At 36.2% G+C, this 22,786-nt stretch overlaps 1 non-coding gene across 1 annotated transcript; it reads right to left on the bottom strand.

Annotated features, from left to right (window-relative positions):
* Positions 1-11,369: 11,369 nt before the first annotated feature.
* Positions 11,370-11,441, bottom strand: TRNAE-CUC (transfer RNA glutamic acid (anticodon CUC)). Its single transcript has one exon. It is a non-coding gene; the product is annotated as a tRNA-Glu (tRNA).
* Between the last annotated feature and the right edge of the window lie 11,345 nt (positions 11,442-22,786).

Raw genomic sequence — 22,786 nt, 5'->3', positions numbered from 1 at the left:
TTTTGAGGATTATCAAGCCCTGAGAATGTTTAGCGGGCGAGCCAACCAAAATTTGATTTGTTAATGCTTTTTCAAAGGGTCCCGTAATTAATTACTGGCCCTGTCCCTTTTGAAGTAAGCCAAAACAATATTTGTATCTAAATGTAAACGCTGTAACAAATTTTTAACGCAATTTTATGGTATGTTCATTATTAAGGAAGCGTACATATGTTGTAATTAGATTTGCGGAAACAATATGAAATTATCAACAACGAAATGGTTTCATTATGTAAATAAGCATTCTCTAAAAAATGCTTAGAAAGTACTTCATGTAAGATAAACACATTAGATATAGAGGCATGATATTGTTGGTAACAAACCGGTTATTGGTAGCCTGAGAAAGAATCATAGAAAACCTTAAGAGAAGTTAATCATAAACATTCATTCTGAGTACATCTCACATCTGATGAAAGAGTAATGTTCGACTTATGAGGCTAACATGGCGCAAAATACTGGTTCAGGATTATTTATCTGTCATCTCAAGTATAATAAGTGGCGTAAAAGGGATAGACGATAATACGATTAGACAGAAAATTCTTGATAGGCTCCATCCTGGTAAATGCATAAAAAACAGGCGACGTCAACGCTGCACTCACGCATTCTCAGCGCTGATTACACACACACGCTTGTGGGATTAATGTCAGACAACCCGTTTCCTGTTACCTGCGTCTCGAGCAAAAACCAAGAGACAGCTCCGTAATTCTGAATTAATTTCACATTTGAAAACATCAGTTAGACCACAAATGAACTAACAAAATACCATCCAAATAGGATTACGTCTGGCACTAAAGCCGCTCAGACGTTTCGAGATCTCGTATTTTGTAAAACCAAAATGTCGGTAACAAATTCGTTCAGCGGACGCAATCTACGGGACTTAAAACAAACAATTACTTCAGATTGTTCGGAAAGGAGAGCAAAAAGCGAAGCAATCAAATCGGTGCAGCTACCGTGAGGCAAAAAAAGTTCGGGGTGTGCGCTGCCGATGTAACGGAGCGAGGTGGTCCACGTAATAAAGTAGCAGAGAGAGCTCATTTCACGAATTTATTTATCTATGATGAAATTAGGAATTTATTAGTACATTCATTGTAAGCTTGATAAAAAATTTACTTTTGGATACGCTTTTATTAGCTTCAGACGTATGTACATACGTTAGTATTCAACGGAATCTTTGAACATGATTTTGACCCCCGTCAAAACGTCGGATTAACTCGAAATTTGGTATACTTATTAAGGGACGATGACAGTTTAATATTAAAATAAAAATTAAAAAAAAAAATTAAAAAAATTGAAATTTAACTAAAAAATGAAAAATAAATAATAGTTTAAAAAAACTAACAAAATACGCTTTTATAGAAAATGCGACTAACAAATAGAAAATAAAATTATTTTAAGAAAAATGATTTTATTGTAAAAAAAGCGTGGGGTGCTTTTCAGGATATTATCAAAATAACCCTTCTACTCATATCTGTTTATAAAATATTTATAACTACTGATACAATGCACCCCACGCTTTTTTTATAATAAAACTAGCTGACCCGGCAAACGTTGTTTTGCCATATATAAGATTTCTAGGGAATTTCTAATGTAGAAAAAAAAAACTAACTTATTGTAAGTATGTAAGGATGCGGTAGATGAGTGAAAGAGGCATGTAGCGCTGTGAACGATGAAGGAATATAAAAATAACAATACCTCATTCAACCACATAATGTCTCATTATAACAAAAAAAAAATTGTCCAAAAAATAAAAAATTATCTTAGGGGTGGACAACCCTTATCACTTAAGGGTATGAAAAATAGATAGTAGCCGATTCTCAGGCTTACTGAATATGCATAAAAAAATTCATGAGAATCGGTCAAGCGGTTTCGGAGGAGTATGGGAACGAACATTGTGACACGAGAATTTTATATATTAGATTTTCCTTACACTATTTTTAATTCAAATAAAATAAAATTTATTTTCTAATTTTTAGTTGCATTTTCTATAAAAGCGTATTTTGTTAGTTTCTTTAAACTATTATGTATTTATTATTTAGTGACTAGCATTAAGTACTTTGATATTAAGCTTAGGATATATTAAGCTGACTATTTTTAAGTCGATAAATATATTATTATGTACATATACATCAAGTGAAAGAATCATAGTAACAGAGAAAGTCAGTAAGACATTATCAGCGGGATTAACGGTATAATCAATCACGGAAATGCAAAAGCAGACGTATTATTTGAAATAATGATTGAAGACCGCGCATCAGCTGGGAACGCGTAACTAATTCTAGGCAAGGTGACACACATTCTGAAAGCAGGCCGCCAGGTACGTGGTACCGTGGCGAAACGAGTCTGGATTTTCATAAATAACCCATAAGAATCGGCGAACAATAAATAATATAATTTGCTTCGCTCGAACCAGCTGTGCTAAGGAGCGGACTGAATCACGCGATTTGATACGCGCCTCCATCAACTTGGCCTTTGTCAAAAGGCTAGCTAATAAAGTTTAGCAGATGTGATTTTCTAAACGAGACTGTTACAAATGATTCCTTTGAATATCTAACGATAATAATTAACGATTGGGTAGTGAGGATTTTTGTTACTGATCTTATTTAGTCAGACAAAAAAATTACGTAATCTTCGCAATAAATTGGACTTGAATAATTTACTTGTAAACGAGTCCTGTTGAATTAATCAAAGAATGTTGAAACAATGCTTTCGATGCTGCGCCAAGAATCCAACGACACGAGTCTTGCAAAAACAATATCGTTTGTTTAACTTAGCCCTATCTCCACACGATCGATAAGATTTAAAAGGGAAAGTTTGCCGCCAACGTTCGTAGAATTCTTAAACGAAATGTGATGCGAACAAAGAAAGAGAAAAATGCATCATTATAGTCTATTGTGTTCAATTTAAAAATGTTCGAAAAGCGAATTCGTCAAACGTAAAACAATTCGATACGCGTTTGAATTTGTTGTTCGAGGTTCAATTCAATTTCTTGGTCGTACGACTTTGCTCGCGTGAATTGGGTCGCGTAACCGGGTCCGCCCTTTTGGGACCAAAACGTTATTTTTTTTCACACAGATTGCGCGTTCTTTGATCTCCAGAATGTGTGCGTTAAGCGTTTCCTTCGCTTTGTGCTGGCTCTGTGTGTGTCTTGTGCCGACGCCTTCGACAACGACACCCAGCGGGATGTAAAAATCAAGAAAAGAGCTGTTTGTCGTGATTTTTCCTTTAGAACTCGGAGAGCGAGGAGGTGAATGAAAATTACACATTATTATACGTGCCTTATACCAAGTTAGTTCTGAATGCTGTTCAAGACTAGAATGCCGAAATTTCAAAGTGTCAAGTACGTAGTCCGAGGTGAGAGCGCAAACGTGTCAAGAACTCCGAAACTTCTTCTTGACACAGTTCACTGTTATGAACATTACTTCATACCTACCGGAAGTTTAGCACGTCGTAAACTGTAGGATCTATTACGCGGCGGCGTTCGAGATTATCCCGGTGCTACTTTACGAGCTGCCTTTGAACATAGTCCAATATTTTTCGATGAGTTCTTCTTTTATTTACACGTCATTTCGGATCCTCCCGATCCACTAACGGTGCTTTTAGGTACCTCAAGCACCGGTCATCGTTCTCGTCGAACCCGTCGTTTGCGATGAAGGGCTCGACGAGTAAATTAACCCTCAGACACAGCCCACTGAGTTTCTCGCCGGATCTTCTCAGTGGGTCGCGTTTCCGATCCGGTGGTAGATTCTGCGAAGCACGGCTCTTGCTAGGGTTCGTATTAGCAACGTCGTCAGGTTTGAGCCCCGTGAGCTCACCTACTAGTTAAGGTTACGCTGATATAGCCTCTCAAGGCTCTCAGCTTAGGTAGGAAAAAAATATCTATATTATTTGTTACCGACTTATGTTTGAGCATGAAAAATTAAGTTTGCATGGTTCGTGCGAAGCGCTCGTTCAAGTCGATTGTGAACGGTAACGATCGCATGAACTTGGGCTATGCAGTGCGAAATTGCGGCACCTCATACACTTTAGAGCTTGCTACGATACTAAGATTCGCGTTTTAGCTTGAATACTTGGGTATATTCCTATCTCAGGTTTAACGTTTTAAAGTACTAAATCTATATACTTATATATAAAAATGAATTGCTGTTCGTTAGTCACGCTAAAACTCTAGAACGGCTGGACCGATTTGGCTAATTTTGGTCTTAAATTATTTGAGGAAGTCCAGAGAAGGTTTAAAAGGTAGATAAATGTGAAAGTTCTCGGAATTAAATAAAAATAACAATTTTGTTTTTCCTTTAATGTATCCCCCGTCGGACGGATTCCTTTTGTTTGTTTTATGTTTATTTTATACAAAAGCTTAGGTATTTTATTTATCGATTGAGGCACTACAAAGTCTGCCGGGTCAGCTAGTATCTAATATATCTATATCTATATATCAGTTTAACGTTGTAAAGAATCTTTAATTACTAAATATTTAAATCGTTGTTTTTAATCTTGTTATTTAACACTAAACATACCTTAACGGGTCAAATGACCCATTTTGAACTTTTGCAATGGCACGTATCATCTTATTGCTTTTGCACATTTGACTTCATGACTATTTTGTTACGAATTAATCTACAGTTATTATACTTTTTTTTTATGTTGTTTTTTTGGTGTAATACCGTTATCTACCTGCTATAGTAGAAATAGGTTTCAGTAAGTGTTGGTATGATTAGTGTTAATAAATAATGTAATAGTATATTTTATATTTGAACTGTTATGGTCGTAAATAATTACAAAAACATCATATCTCACAATTATTACACGGGACTGGACTATAAAACCCGCCGTTGCTTGCTGGAGCATTCCCGTGGGGTCTGAAGCCAACAATATTTTATTATAACTTGTGAATAGGAACCCAAAATACGCGGCTTTGTCGTGTGAGGTCTCGCCTCTCGGCTCAGGTGATATTATGGCGTTACTAATTGAAGACGATTTAAAAAAAAAAAACTAGGGATATTGAGAGCGAAACGAGCGAAGACCATTGTAGCTTTTGTTTAGAACGCTAAAAGTTCGCACGCTGTGAGTTAATTTTTTCGCTCCACGGGACTGAATCTAACGTAGCGACAAAAACGCACCGTTACAAATGTCCGAAGTGTAGAAATTAATAGCGACAATCTTTTCTTTGACGCTTTTGTTTCGCACAATGTCTATTTTGTTAGCAATAATGGAAGTGTTTAGCGTCAAATCTTTTGTTCGACCAAAAAAGGTCTCGTAGTGATGAATAGTACACGTGGAGTATACGAGAGCACGTTGAATTGTAATTTTCTTCGGACATTAGCTGTTTAGTTCAGATGAAGATTTTCAAAGTGTGAATTATGTAGGCATTAAATAATACGTTCAGATGATTGTGACATTTTATGGCATTTTAGAAAGACACTGACATACATTTTATCTATTTGTTGTTTACTTTGTTAAAGGACATTTATACGTAGTACTTTAAGGTTTTTTTTTCTTACCTAATCTGGTAACCTTAGAGGGCTATGCCAGCGTCACCGAGCGAGTGGATGAGCTCACGGGTCACTAACCTGAGGACGTTGCTAGCTCTAGCCCTAGCAAGAGCAGTGCTTCGTAGAATCTACCATAGGATCAGAAACGCGACCCACTGAAAAGATCCGGCGAGAAACTCAGTGGGCTGTGTCTGTGGGATAATTTGTTCGCCGAACCCAACGAGAACGATGACCGGTGCTTGAGATACCTAACTGCACCGATAGTAGATCGGGAAGATCCGAAATGACTTGTTTAGGGCAACTTCGACTGTTTTATGATAATACGATGTAATGTAATGTAGGTTTCAAAGAAATATCTATAGTGTATTTTAGGGTTCGTTGGGGCCTAATGGGTAAAACGACCGATGGCCTCGTATCGAACGCTACGACATTGCTGAAGTTTAAATAAGTAAGTAATAAGTTAGTATTTACCTAGGTATTCACGAATGACCTTGATAATGAAAGGAACTTGAGAAAATAAAAAAAATTTTTGGTTTAAGGCATATTGTGAATACAAACTGGTTAAGACTAAACACCACACTTCTGTATCAAAAAAAAAGAAACCCGATATACGACGTAAAGTTCTCTCCACAAGCCTCGTTTGAAGGAGGACATGTCATAGCGCTCGGGAAACACCGTGCAGGTGATTTCATTAAAAAACCGGATGGTACATGGCAAAAAAGATCTCTGGAAACGCACTGTGGATAAACGTGGCTCTAGGTAGTATAGATGAACTCTACTCCGGTGACGGGCAGTGCGACAGTAAAAATGAGATGATGGATTCATTTCAAACAATTGCTCAGAGCATTCCCCATGGAGCATACGGTAAAAAATGCAGAGAGAAGCGAAGTCCCTCCGCAGACCCAGAGGTTCCAAACGATCCGTGAGAACGGGATTAAAATTTCCATTTATTTAATTTAAATAAATAAATTTCGCTAAATGTTCAATTTGATTTGATTTCATGGATTTCTGATCTTGTATAACTACGAATGCTATGTACTAGTAGCAAAACACAGACAACATTATTACGAGTTTGCTCCATTAAATACGACAACTAGTGACGGGATCCGATCAGCATTATCGCGCATCTGCATGTTAAGTCAAGCTTGCTTCAGTAGATTCATAATAATTGGTGCTGTCAATTAAGCAACATTCACTCGTATGCTAAGTAAGATCATTTAGTCTTCAGACTTTTAAATATTTAAATGAACATATACAGTTTTATTGAAACAATTCTAATTTTAATGCTTTTTAACACGATTTTTAGTTATGGAAGTGTGAGGGTTGGCTGGGCTTGATCTATCTATGTAACTGGATCTTTACGTCTTTTCACCAGATTCAAAATGTCAGAGTAATTTGTAAATTTTTTACAATTATTTGTACAAAGTACCAAGGAACGATGATATTTACCTTTATATTTTTTTGCATACATGAAATAAATCGGGTTCAAGCGTCTTTTTTAGTTACGTGTCATATTGCTTTAATTTTTATTGAAAAATAGGCCAAATTATTGATTAAATGAAAGGCCCTAGACACTTTTGGCCGATAAACCTACACAGAGCAGAAATTTTATAGTGAAAGAAAATATAGAGGGAAATAAAACCTTTATGGTAGGCGGTGACTTGGCTGTGCCCATTGCTCACGTCCATGAGCGACGGTGACCACTTACCATCAGGTGGGCCGTATGCTCTTCTGCCTACAAAGGCAATCAAGAATAAATAAAAAGCAAAAAAAAATTGAAAATCCATGATATATAAACTAATATGTACGTAATATGTAATAAGTATGTACGCTGCACAATGCAATTGACGCTGATTTCTCAAGATGACCGTAAATTTAATACCAAGTCATCGTGGCCTAATTTTTTTTTATGATTGAAGGATTACTGGGTGCTCGTAGACCTTTTCAGTTTCACCAGGACAAGTGGGCGACCAAATGCTCAGCTAGGAGGGGTGGGATTTGCTATCAGCTGCCCGAGCGCCTCCGAAGGAGACCTAACAACTCAAGAGCAGCTGCTTCGCGAATGAATCTACTACCGGATCAGAATCGCGACCCACTGAGAAGATCCGGCGAGAAACTTTGCGAGCTGATGCATGGGTTAGGTTGCACGTCGACCTCTTTGTCGAGTTCGACGAGTGGCGTGGCCTAAATGATAAGACACCCGGTGTATTGAGCGACGCTGCTTCGTGATTTCAACCTCGTGACTAACGAAGCCAGGTACCAATTTTTCAATTGAAATACGTACTGAACACATGTTCGCGAATTACTTCTCCGGAATATTGTGATTTCCGTATTTACATGATGGTTGGGCGCTTTACGCTTTACTTATCTATACGGGTAGGCACCACTACCCTACCTGGTTCTGCCGCAAAGCAGCAGTGCCATTAGACTTAGACAGCCGTTACTCTATTATATAATTGAGGCTAAAATCATATTGAAATCGGAGACAGAATTCACGTAGTGATGTTTTTGACTCCGGTAACAACTTAAGACTAGAAGGGCCGTTCATCAGTCATTTTAAAACAAAAGACTATTATGGCAACAGAAATACGTCTTCTTTATTTAATACCTACCTACTAAATCGTCCAAAATCATGATTCAATTCAACATTCAACAAATACATAAATTAAACAAAAACAAGTTACAAGTCTAACAAATTTAAAAAGCCATTAAAATAACTAGAAGAACACATCGAAACACGCATTTACATTTCGAAGAACTAACTCGGACATCATGAATAAATTAATACAGAAACGTGATTAATGGCCGCAAGGATTAACAATCGAAAACCTATTAATGACTAATCAAGGATTAAACGGGAAAAGCGGCACTGCAGTAGAATTTTAATATCACTAAATCATTTCAATGGATATTCCAACCGAAAACGGCAAATAAAAATAGCTTCCACATAAAATATGTGCCTAGATATAAATTTTGTAAGGACTTAGTAGCGATATTGTAGTTTCATTGTGATCTTTGGTCGTATTTTTTAACTATTCGTAAACGATACTGATAATTTATATTTTATGATTTTCTTATTTCTAGTGTGTAGCGTATGTTCCATGGGGAGTGCTCTGAGGAATTGTTCAAGATGATACCGGCATCTCGTTTTTACCATCGCACCGCCATACTACCTGGAGCCACTGCAGTCATCCACAGTGCGTTTCCAAAGGTCTTTTTTGCCACGTACAATCCGGCTATGGAATGAGCTCCCCTCCACGGTGTTTCCCGAGCGCTATGACATGTTCTTCTTCAAACGAGGATTGTGGAGACTATTAAGCGGTAGGCAGCGGCTTGGCTCTGTCCCTGGCATTGCTGATGTCCATGGGCGATGGTAACCACTCACCATCAGGTAGGCCGTATGCTCGTCTGCCTACAAGGACAATAAAAAAATAAAAAATAAAAAATTAAAATGAAGTCATGTGTTCCTGTCATAGTGGCTGGCATTGGCGATACGAGCTATACGTAACCGCTTAATAACAAGTCGGCTCCTTATTAATTATTAAAAATGAAACCTGTTAAGAAAAGTAATAATTTTCGTACCTGCTGATGGTGGGGCGTTTTGAGAGACCGCATGGATACCAGGCCTGTTTATGGGGTGAAAAACTTATTGGTTTTATAGTTGTTACCCTATTTAATTGATACTTTATTTTCATTTCTTTAGTGTAAAGTTTTTAGAAACCACAAAGTCAGTCGTCAATTCCCCGTTTATACAGTAAGATAGGACATTAAATGAAGTATGAACTCTAAATCCGTTTCACCTCTATGCAATGTGCAATAAAGTCGTCTTCGTGATTAATGATTAATATGCTATGGGGCTTTGATTCGATTTCCGGTCGGAATCATTGTTTTTGCTAAAGACATGTATTATTCAGAGTCTGGGGTTTTTTTTCCATGCCTATCCTAGTGACCTCGAGGGGTCATACTAGATTCACCGAGCGAGTAGGTGAGCTCACGGACCTCTAGTCTGTTGAATCTGCTAATAGTACCCGTAACAAGAGCAGTGATTCGCAGAGTCTACCACCGGATCGGAAACGCGACCCACTGAGAAGATCAGTCTGATAATGTTATGTACTATTTGTATTTCCAGTAAAATGTGAAACTTCTTCTTTTTCACGCCATTATGTGAGTGAAGTGCGCCCTGCATGTCCTCTTATAATGCTGCATAGGAATTTGACATGAGCTTTACGAGCGACCGACGTCAATCCTCCTTACTCCTTGGGTTTTCCAATGGTATGTTCATTGCAACGTGTCATAGGGAGTGAATTCTGTTTCTTCTTATGATGTTTTCTGTTTATTTTACTTCAACCCATTTTCGTTCTACAATTTGCATTTAATTATTGTAAACGATAATACTGAAATTTAAATTTTCAAGTATCAAAAATATTAAAATAATATTTTGTTTGTATTATGTATGTATGTATGTATGTATGTAATATTGTGTTTCTGTATTTTCGGAATAAAGTAAAAAGAATTTGAATGTGAAATGTTTTTTTGTTTGTTTAAAAGTAATATATACTAAGACATAAAAGGGCATATTACAGTCGTATAACATACTACAACAAGAACGCATCTAAAATTGACCTTTAAATCGAGCTTGCAGAATCAATTACTTGTACTGAAATTATAAATATGCAAGTAACACTATCCCTTACGTTTTCACGCCTAAATTACAAATCGATTTTGATTGAATTTGTCATGGAAATGGTTTGAGCTTTGAGAAATAATATAAGGTACCTTTCATTGCATTGCCAAGCACGGATCTTCCTTCACAAGGTAGTCTAGTTCACGACGGTAAAGTCTAATTGGCAAGTACAATTATTATTACTTCATCCATATTGAATGCATTCTTTACAGCTATAAAAACCGTCCTCTTGTCTACTTATTAAAAATATCTGACATTATCTTTTGTCAGCTATAAATTTGACATGTAAATTTCGCGCCATTCCGTTGGACTTCCGAGAATTATTTTAAAGAAATCCGTTGTTAGACAATCGTTGTAACGCGAAGAATTTCATTTGTAAACTATGAGTTCGTTAACAGAAAATCGTGGAATTAGCATAAGACGCATTGAAGGGTTTTGAATATATGTGGCGTCAAATGAAAGATAAATTTTAGATGTTATTGTTCTCTGTTAGGAACGTGCGCCGTGAAACTTGCTAATAGGTCTGGGTTGAGGATAAAGAGCCTTTGAGAGATCCTAATACATCCGGTCGAGATAAGATTTTAGAACGTGCTAAACTAAGTATTTTTTTTATTGTGGTAGGATTGAATATTGTAACAAGGGACAGGAAACAAGTATCTAGATGTAATTATTTTTTTGTGTACATTACATTTTACGTATTATATAGTATAGTTAGTAATTTTGTAGATACAATTATGGGGATGAGAATATGTTAGATAATCCGGTCCAATTTTTCTAACGAAATACACGTGCTTAGCTCATGTTTGAATAAAGAAATAGCATCTCACAATAAAATTTAAACTTCAAACAGATCTCAAGTCTCAAGGTTGGTGGTGGCATTCACGTTGTGACGTCTGGTTGTGAGTAATCACTTAACAACAGGTGGACCGTGAGTTCATTCACTCGTATACGGCATAAATAAATAAAAACCTAGTTGGATAAGTAAAGATGATGATATATTATGATAGATTTAATTATTTTTAGGTGTAATACTTGTGATAAGAATTCGTCATTTTAATTAGACAATAACTATTAAATAATTTAAATATCTCCGTTTTTAAATCGAATGATGAATAATTTTTACCGGGCTACTTCAGAAATAAATTAAATGTCAAAAAGAATTCCGGTACCGGGAATCGAACCCGAGCCTCCTGGGTGAGAGCCAGGTATCCTAGCCACTAGACCATACCGGATATGATTTAGCTTCTGAAATTTTTTTTGTTGTACTAGTAAAAATATAATGTTTCATGATAATTTATTTTTGTAACATTATTTTTATTTATTTTACACAATTTATCAATACGGTTGATATGGCTTGAGCAGATTACATTATTTATAAGTAAAAGCATTTCACATTCTGAAAAGTTCCTATTGTATTATCTACGGGACACAGAATTATGTCCATATTATTTATTATACATATACCTACATATGTATATCGTTCAAAGTCGCTCTAATGCTTGATAACTATTGGTTAAAGGGAGTCTGGTTTCGATTTATGTGTGTTTATATAATATATTTAGCCTTCACTGTACATACACATATCAGTAAAGAATCAATTAAAAATTATATATAAATGGAGAGCTTAATTTATACACCATGGTGTACAACTGTATGCAGTTAAAAAGGAGACGGTTTAGACGGTTCTCCATTATTTGTATATTATATTAATTTTCCTTTGATAGGCAGACAAATATGTAGTATCTACACCGTAGGAAGATGCTTACGGTAGGTAGTCAATAACATCAAGAATGTGAGCCACACCCATCGGGTTCTTTAGGAAGAGAATATCACAGGACGCTAATTTGTCACAAATAATTATGAATCATACTATCGGAGAATCCTAATTACTAAACATATTTATTTACCAATGAGAGGAGTTTTTTTTTCCTACCTAAGCTAATAGCCTTGAGAGGCTATTTCAGCGTAACGTTAACTAGTAGGTGAGCTCACGGGGCTCAAACCGGAGTGATGCTAACACTGAGCCTAGCAACAGCAGTGCTTCGCAGAATCTACCACCGGATCGGAAACGCGACCCACTGAGAAGATCCGGCGAGAAACTCAGTGGGCAGAGAGAGGAGAAACACGTAGCGTTCCAAGCGAAAAATTCCAACGATCCAACTTAACAAACAAGTTAACACAATAGATAAATTAGTTGCTAGTTCCATAACTAATTCCGCATCGTAATGACATTATATTAATGTGAATATAAAGATGAATATTATCAGTTTGAGTGCATCGCTTTGTAGGTGCTGCGTTGGCCACCCACGCGGCACTGCGTACTATAGGCCATTGTGGCTCGCGACTGTGGGAATGCGCCACCGAAGCCAACTGTGTGATTAGATTAGTGTGAATCACTGATCTTGTTTGACATTTTGATGCGTCAAAAATTGAAAAGGCTGTTCGCTTCGTTTCGGGGTTTACTCCGATGTTACTGTTGTTTTTTTTTGATGAATCGAATATTTCGTATAAACATTTTTGGTAAACGTTTTTGGTGTTATTTTAATATTAGTTTTGTAATGAAGTATTATTTTGTATGAAGTGTAATTGTAATGAAGTTTCTTACTGGTGGTAGGACCTCTTGTGAGTCCGCCACCACCCTGCCTATTTCTGTCGTGAAGCAGTAATGCGTTTCGGTTTGAAGGGTAGGGCAGCCGTTGTAACTATACTCGAGACCTTAGAACTTATATCTCAAGGTGGGTGGCGCATTTACGTTGTAGATGTCTGTGGGCTCCAGTAACTACTTTGCTCCAGGTGGGCTGTGAGCTGGTCCTCCCATTTAAGCAATAAATAAAAATAAAAAAAACAGCAGCGATGGCCTATTGCGAGCCATTACGGTTCTATTTCGGGGTTGGAGTCATGCCGTCCGACTTGCTATGGTATTATCGTTATACACGCCGATCGAGACTTGGACCTCATTTATTAAAATGGGTGGTGATGTCCATGGGCCCTTAGATCAATATACTTTAGGTGGTCACATGTTGTCTACCAACAAAAAACACTGATTTAATGATACCGGATCTTAAATGGGATAATATCGTAATTAGGTGATATATTGGAATTTGATCATAAATATCGCTTTTTTTTTCAAATAATTATTACATATATTTATTTAAGCATCGACACCGTATCGTTAATTATCTAACATGTTATTACAAACGTAATTAAATAAGAATTAATTTATATTGCAAACAACTAAACTAAAATGGCATTCTATTAAATGTCACTCAAACTTCTGGACGTTTCTGATAGTCCCAGTAATCTGTGTAAGTGCTTATTAAATTTTATTAGACGTAATGAATTACTCATATAGTGGTTATAAACAAACACATGTACGCTACTTAAATTCAAGAGTCAGTCAGTACGTCAATCAGCTGAGATCTTCTAACATTAAGCATATGTTAAATGCGTGAATAACCGCTCTTGAGAGACCACTAATGTAATTTTTTAATCAGGATTCAATTACATTTCTACTTTCCTTTTTTTGTAACAGCACAATGGATATCCAGCGAGGACTAATATTTTTGTGTGCACAATTTTTACAGCTTGCTTGGCGTGTTTTTGATTTGAAAATTATGCGCTTTCTCTAAATCATTTTCTTGTCATTTTTTTTATTGCTTAGATGGGTGGCGTGGTTACTGGAGTCCATAGACAGCTACAAAGTAAATGCGCCACCCATCTTGAGATATAAGTTCTAAGATCTCAGTATACTTACAACGGCAGAAATAGCCAAGGCGGTGGTACCGACCCGTGCGGACTCACAAGAGGTCCTACCACCTGTAAAACTTTTTACTACTTTGCGAGCAGACGAGCATACGGCTCACTTGATTGTAAACAGAACCAGGGGCTCAACCAAGTAGCTGCCTTCGCTATCTTGGAAGAAAGTAAGGTCTTTGCTTCTGTTCTAAATAGCCACAAATCAGTACTTGATACCAATATCATATAGCTTTAAAATCATAGTGGCAGTCTTTCTTTGTGATTATTAAGTCATAAAGTGAAACGCATTAGTATGCGACTGTTGTATTTTCTTATAAAAATCTATTAAGGATCCAATATTGTTAAAAGCGTTGATACATTGAAAACTAAATTCGTTTTACGTATTAATTTAAGTTTATCTTTGGATCTCAAAATTTACTGTTTCACGAAAAAAATCCCCATTGTTTACTAAAGTAAGCTGGTAGTGCTAGGGGCGTGGGCGCGATTCATGACGTCACCGCGGTTAATTAAAGTGACAATCACCTTTTGTTCGAATTACGCAACATCAAAGGAGGGGCAATTAGTTGAAACCTATGATATAGATAACATAAAGACTATATTATATGTTGAAATCTCGATAGTAATAAATTCAATATTAAATTTTCAATTTTGTCTGTATATTTCATGGTATACTAAAGAATAAATCGGTTGTCTGTGTCGGTTTACTAATGATAGTTGAACGTGACAACGTCATAAGAAAATACTGATGGAATGGGTTCATTTTTCAAAAGAAAATTTTAATTTTATTTGTTTGATAGATATTTTGTATGGACAATTGACACCACATTCACTTTTCACTGAACTTCATACTTGACAAAACATGTAAATGTATTATTGTATAGCAGCTGTCCACGGGGATGCATCGCTCACTCAATTAGGAGAGAGACAGATGTCGAACGCTGCCGAACGCGGAGGCCGATTGTGCTTCTTTGTCGCTCGTTGCGCGCTCTCGCTTGCACTTCAAGCCTTAAATGGAACGCCTCAATGAGTCGTTTTTTCGTACGTGCAGCCGGGCTCCATCGAATTATAAGACGTTGTCACGTCAAAAGACTTGAATGGATTGTGTGAAAGAGAATATGCAAGGGCAGAATGTATGGGTAAAGATGACGTAGTATAGGCCTGAATAGAAAAAGAAGACATGCTGCGCCGAGCCCACGTAGTGGAATAAGGACAAGGAAAAGAAGAATAAGATTCCATTGTAATTTAGGATATAATCTAAGACTCCTTACATAAATTCTAAATTATCCAACTATGTTCATATTCAAAGGTGAAAATGATCTATCCACATATTACAAAATTTTTAGGTTCGTAAAACAAAATTACTAATTAATGGTATATAATCAATGATTCTCATCCCACTGTTCTAAAGTAGCAATATTCAATAGCATATATAATATTCCTTCTTAAGGAGCTCTAATAGGTGACACAGTGACATGAAACATATGGTGCATTAGCGACCGACTTAACATTATCTAAAGGCCTTCATTAAAATGAAATTATGTGTCAAGTAATCATACAGCAAGTTATGTCTTGAAAATTAATACCACTGAAATTATTTACACGAACCGATTTTGGAAATGTTTATGAAAAAATGAATAGTTTAATATTAATTTTTGATCATTTATATTATGATTTTTCGAACACATTTGAAAGCTTTAGGTAATTGTTATTTTAGCTTTTTTTTTTTATTGCTTAGATGGATGGACGAACTCACAGCCCACCTGGTGTTAAGTGGTTACTGGAGCCCATATACATCTACAACGTAAATGCGCCACCCACCTCGAGATATAAGTTCTAAGGTCTCAGTATAGTTACGACGGCTACCCCACCCTTCGAACCGAAACGCATTACTACTTCACGGCGGAAATAGGCGGTGGTGGTACCTACCCGCGCGGACTCCCAAGAGGTCCTACCACCAGTGATTACGCAAATTATAATTTTGCGGGTTTGAGTTTTATTACACGATGTTATTCCTTCACCGTGGAAGCCAATCGTGAACATTTGTTGAGTACGTATTTCATTAGAAAAATTGGTACACGCCTGCGGGATTCGAACACCGGTGCATCGCTTCATACGAATGCACCGGACGTCTTATCCTTTAGGCCACGACGACTAAGCTAGACTAGCTAAGTGAAGTTTTAGAGAAACAATTGAGCTTAAATATTTATAGTTGGTATCTTAGTGGATCTTACAGAAAGCACTATCCATTCCAACCAGGTAATCATTTTTATAATGTTCGACGATTTTGGTTTCGGATTTTGGGACAAATAGATATATGCTCAATACCATATATATGAGCAAACAAACCTATTTTTTATTTCATTTTATTGCTTAGATGGGTAGACGAGCTCACAACCAACCTGGTGTGAAGTGGTTACTGGAGCCCATAGTCATCTACAACGTAAACGCGCCACCCACCTTCAGATATAAGTTCAAAGGTCTCAGTATGGTTACAACGGCTGCTTCATCCTTCAAACAGAAACGCATCACTGCTTCACGGCAGAAATAGGCGGAAATAATCTATTCAGCACAAGGAAGTTTACCTGAACTGGAAATCGAATCCACGATTTTTGTTGTTGTCTCGTTAACTACTGCCCCACCGAAGCAGTCAAATGTTTTATATATCTTGGAATATAAAAATACGGTTTTAGGGTAAATGTGTGTTTTAATTTTATCACTTTATATTAGACTGGCGACCCGCCCTTGCTCCGCTTCGGAAACTGTAATTTATTATTGATTTCTCCACTTTTTAATGGATGTTATTATACATATAAACCTTCCTCTTCAATCTTCCTCTATATATTAAAAAAAACAGCATTAAAATCCGTTGCGTAGTTTTAAAGATTTAAGCATACATAGGGATATAGGGGCAGAGAAAGCGACTTTGTTTTATATTATGTAGTGATTATGTTACGGCTCCTCTGAAGATGAAGATGTATATATAAATATTTTTTACATAGAACTGACCGTTAAAATAGTTTGAAATCACTTAGTTACTTCTATGAAGAGATTTTGATCATAAATTTATCATATAGAACGCGAATAAATAAAATACTGTGAGGTCTAATAATGAAAGGTGGGAGGTGCGTTTGTCACAACACCCGATAATACCCTTGTTTATTCGTCGAAGCATCGAAATATCTTTTGAGTCATCCAAGAAGCCTGTTCTGTGCATTTGAATTTTTAAAGTGATAAATTATGTAAAATATCTTTGATAGCGTTTCCGAGATCTCGTTTCATTAGTTTATTTTTAATGTCAACAATGAATTTGTTAATTTAGTTGTTTTTTTTCATTAGTGAAACTGTCGTGTGCACGATTGGGTATACGAAATGATAACATATAAATTTACAGATGCATGGTTTGATTACTATTGTGAGAACTGGTGTTAGGATGTATTTTTAGTATACGTAGTACCAATTTTTTTTTTATTGCTTAGATGGCTGGATTTCTCTAAGAATTCATCCGTATCTGAAGTCATTACTAGAAAAAATTGAAACTTCGACCACATCATTTACCGCGGATGGTATAATTTTCCTCATAGTATTAGTGTACTAAGTACTACCATCGGTTATATATGGCATTGAAAATTATTGACCACTATTTTTGTATATTGTTATGAAAAAGCGCTTTTTTGTTGGACTTGAGATAGGTTACGGGTATTTTATAAAAAAATATACTTTCGAATTAAAAGTCAATTATTGTCACGCAACAAAAATGTAACTGACAAATTGGCAAAATCACTTTGGCCTTTTCGCTTTGGACTCTTTATCTAATTTCCTCACTAGATATACTTCGGATACACATTCATTATGTTCCATAGATAGACATATTATGTATTACAAATGTTCTTTCTGAACCAACAGCTAATTCAAACATAACCTTAAATGTGATTTAAAATGTACACAGAAAACAAAAGAGCGCTTATAAATAGCCGTAAGAACACTCAATGCTCGACCCATTCATCATGTCAAAGTCTTTGCAGACGTGGAGATTCCTCTTCAGCTACAAAGCAAGTACATTGTCTGAAAACAAAGCCACCGATTTCCAGCTCTGTGACAGCGTTCAGACAAGAATAATAGACTATAAGTTGCGAAGGCTTTCGGCGTATCAATAGAAATCTCGATCTAGGATTCAGGTTTTATTTTTATTTTTTATTGCTTAGATGGGTGGACGACCTCACAGTCCACCTGGTGTTAAGTGGTCACTGGAGCCCATAGACATCTACAACGTAAATGCGCCACCCACCTTGAGATATAAGTTCTAACGTCTCAAGCATCGTTACAACGGCTGCCCTACCCTTCAAACCCAAACGCATTACTGCTTCACGGCAGAAATAGGCAGGGTGGTGGTACCTACCCGTGCGGACTCACAAGAGGTCCTACCACCAGTTATGTATGTCGTATGTTAATGTATGTCGGTATGTTAAGTATGAATAGCGATACATAATGATTTGAGTAGGTACCTACCTTTAACTCGCACTGGTGCATCATATATTTTGATTGAACCAATAATGGGTTCTACTGATTCTGCTAATCGATGATTGAGACAGCCGTTTTTATTATTTTTTATTGCTTACTTGTTTGGACGAGCTTACGGGCCACCCGATGTTAAGTGGTTACCGGAGCCCTTACAGGTACAACGTAAATGCCAACACCCACCTTGAGATATGAGTTCTAAGGTCTCAGTTTTTACAGTAGAACGGCTGCGCCACCCTTCAAACCGCAACGCACCGCAGAAATAAGCAGAGCAGTGGTACCTACCCGTGCGGACTCACAAGACGTCCTATCAGTAATTATGCAAATTACAATTTTGCGGGTTTGATTTTTATCGTTTAAATCTCAATTGTATAGTATAAATACTGTCCTACTCTTCAAACCGAAATGTATTATTGTTTAGCGCGAGAAATATGCAGTGTGGTGTTAGCTACCCAGTTTCTTGCTAGATCTTCTTCAGTGGGTCGCCGTTCCGATGTGTGAAGTAGGTATATATGTGTTATATACTTACGACTATTAGACGAAGTTATTGCCTGAAGGGTTTGACCGGCCGTCTTATCTTTTAGGCCACGATTAAACAAGAAGAAAGATTTCAATGCAGTTCTTTTTTTTTAGAATTCTAGAGCTCTTGTTACTTTACTTTACATTTAAATAACTAATCTTAGAAACCAATAATCCATACAGTTAATATGAATATGTTCCTATTAACGTAAGCTTCAGATAATGCAACAACTTAGCTCATATTCTGAAATAAAAAATCAAGTTGAACATTCGATACCAAGACACATACATACATCTCTTTTGTTACAAAATAGCAGTGAAGATGATTTTTTTCGGTCTCCTTCTAATGTTTATATGCACGGGCTAGCTCGTTTATCTGGTCGACTTACGGCTTCCTCCATACCATGTTTTGTTTGATCGTATTTATTGTCTTCGACCATGGCAATTCACAGCATCCATTAACAAAGGTTTATGTGCGTACTGTCTCATTAGAGAACATTGTACATCTAATCTAAGATTGATAAGGCCTTGATATGCTACATCGAAGGGTTTGTTGTAATTAGATTTATACGTTCGTTCTAGTTTATGATTTGACGAAGGTAATAATTGTTTATCGTTTTGTGGTTTAGTTAATTTCTTATTTCCTTTGCGTATTTTGTGTAATTAAGAAGTTGAGCTAATCAGTGATGGTTTAAATTAGCATATACATTTTTGGCTTAAGTTTGAGTTCGGGATGTTAGTTCCATTGAAATTCAAGTTAGAATACGGATAAATGATCACAGGACGGCCAAAGATAAGACACAAAATATAAAATTGTGATGTTGCTTTTTAAAAACCTTATACACCGTTTAAAGTTTTTTAAATATATTATATGAATTCGTGGAAAATTGAACATAAAATTACTTTATTATTCTTGTAATTACCGATAGTGAAAACTTTTAAATCCAAGATTTCTTACTAACTAATTAGTATTTTTAACAAAAAAAGTACAATGCAAGCAAAGCACGTCACATTATAAATGTTGTAAATTTTGATGTTACATGAATATATCTGTAGTTTATCACTGAATTCAAATGGCAGTTAATATACCACACTATGTAAAACTGTTTTCTTTAAATATTATGAAAAGCAACAATTCAGCTCAGACTTCAGATGTACATTTCCTGGAAAGCTGCCAACAGTTGCACCAACAGAATTTGTTCGAGATAACAAAAACAAAATAGATCGCACAAAAAAAACATAGATAGGAACCGTGACAGACAAAGTAGGCGCCGATACTTTGTTTTTTAATGTCTTTATAAGTGCTGAGGAACATCAAGTTAATGAAACTCCCAGTTTATTGATCTACCTGCGATGTGACGCAAATCCAGTTGCCGCCAACCCTGCATTACGTTTTTCTACAAATTATTTTCTTTCTCTTTCGAACTCCTTTGTACCAGGTAGAAAAACAAGGATAGAATCATTTTAATAATGTGCATTAAGACGGGGCCATTTCATTTTGAGAATCCGACCCCCATCATTTGATAAGCCTAGGAGACAATTTCAGCATTAATCCATTAGAACAAGGAGAATGGTGCAATTATTTTCGAATTATGTTACTTTGTTGTTCGGAACGTGTCTTAAATTATAATGTTTTGTGTTATATTGTTGAGAAATATCTCTGCTGAATAAAAAAGGCAGAATGGCGACAACCAGGCGTTACATTTTAATAATTTGCTCCATCTATGATACCATTGCTATGCTCAATGTCAGTCAATATAATATTAGACACAAGACGTTCTTATATGTTTTTCTTTCTTTTTAATCTTAAGCTGGTTTGTCTATTTTCGTACAGAAAATTATGATATATCACGACCAATGTATGTTTAAAGTATTTTTGTGACCATTAAGTATCCTATGTTATTTTTTGATACCACGCAAGCTTAATCGGCATTTGGCTGATCTGATAGTGAGTGATTATTATTTAAGAAGATCAGAAATTTCAGACGTACAACCGACTCGCGGCCACATACTTGAGAGATTCAAAAGCTCTTTTGAAACACCCAAAAGAGGGGTAGCTAGTCAGTGTCAGATAAAATCTCTGAAAATGAGGATATTTAAAAACAGACTGACAAGCTGACAGTTCGTCAAGGAATATAGTGATTTGAGTCAGTAGCGATAAGCATTGCTCTTAGTGATGTGCTTAAAAGAAGATGTCGGAATAATCACAAACAAATACTTGGAGTATTTTCCAGAACAGTCACAGTGCAAAGCACAGATAAAACTGATTGCTCCGTAGACCTAAATGTTGTAAACGTTCAATTAGACAAGGATTATCCATCATAGAAACACCTCTTCTTTTTATGACGTCAAATTGAAACAGTTAGTACTTGCGAGGACCCATATAGAAATAGAGGTACAGCCCGTTGAGTTTCTCGCTTGATCTTATCAGCGGGTCGAGATTCCGATCCGGTCATAGATTCATTCGCGAAGCAAGCTGTTAGGTCTCCCTTGGAGGCGCTCGGGTAGCTGTTAGCAAATCCCGCCCCTTCTGGCTGAGCCCTTGCTCGCCCACCTGTCCTTGTGAAACTGGAAAGGCCTCCGGGCCACCGGTAAGCCCTAAATCATAAAATAATAGAGGTACAACAGTAATCCACAGCCAAAATTATATTTTGTACAAAAATCGATAATGAGATTTTAACTACCGCTACTCCCAATATGTTTAAGGCCGTTTTGATGACGTCAGAAAAAACGCTTAACGTCGCTTCAAATATCAAATAAAAAAAATCGAAAATCCTAAGTTATGGATTTGTTCTAAATAACTGGGAACAAATAACGCACGGTCATATGGCCACACATTAGGAGACCCTGTGTTATGAGTACCAGACACTGACATACATACTTATATACGTTTAAATATATACATATATAGATAACAGACGCCAAAACAAGAAGCAAACAAAACTGTTAATCACACGAATGTTTGCCCGATGTGGGAAACGAACCCACGACCCTCGGCGCCACAATCATTGGCTTTAACTTCTGCACTACTGAGTTTATGGAGTATTAGATCATTTGCATTTAAATTAATCTGATAACATGCCAATAAAATATAAAATTATATAAATCAACATGCCAACAAGCTGTCGCCACCTACCCGCATACTAGACAATTGACGCAATCATTGCCAATGAAATTTCGGGGGTGAAACGATAATTGCATCGGCCACAACCAGATTATGACAACTATACAATAATAATTCCGCTTCAGGTCTGCGGGTGAAAGATGGTTTTATAATTTCGATTGGGGCTTAATTTTTTTTTGCTTCTGCAAAAATTCAAGTCTACAAAATCTCACTGATGAACTTTTTGACAGTAGATAACCTAACGTAAGATATTAATCTTAAATTGATATTGTCATAAAAGACAATGCTTGATCTGGCTATAAACTTGTAGGTAGGTATGTTTAAAATGAGAGAACGGTCTTCCTTAAAAATATTATAAAAATTACATTGTGTTATGAATGGCAATCAAATACGTTATAATAATCAAAGCAAAACAATTTATAAAATTATAATAATTATATATTTTTAAATGAGGTTTATTAAATAAACCTCTGTTTACTTCTTATGCCATTTTAAAATGGCGTTAAATTATAAAAAGGCCACTATTTTATTATACATAATAAAATTTACAACTTACAACTAAATTATAATACAAATAAATAGAAAACACTATTTTATACATAATAAAATAGTGTTTTCTTTTAAAACTGTGAACCGACACTTTCACATACAGCGCAGATACAA

The sequence above is a fragment of the Bombyx mandarina genome, chromosome 23 (assembly GCF_030267445.1).
Source record: "Bombyx mandarina strain Sakado chromosome 23, ASM3026744v2".
Classification (NCBI taxonomy): domain Eukaryota; kingdom Metazoa; phylum Arthropoda; class Insecta; order Lepidoptera; family Bombycidae; genus Bombyx; species Bombyx mandarina.
The sequence above is the reverse complement of the archived record's forward strand: the minus strand, read 5'-3'. Positions and strand labels throughout refer to the sequence as shown.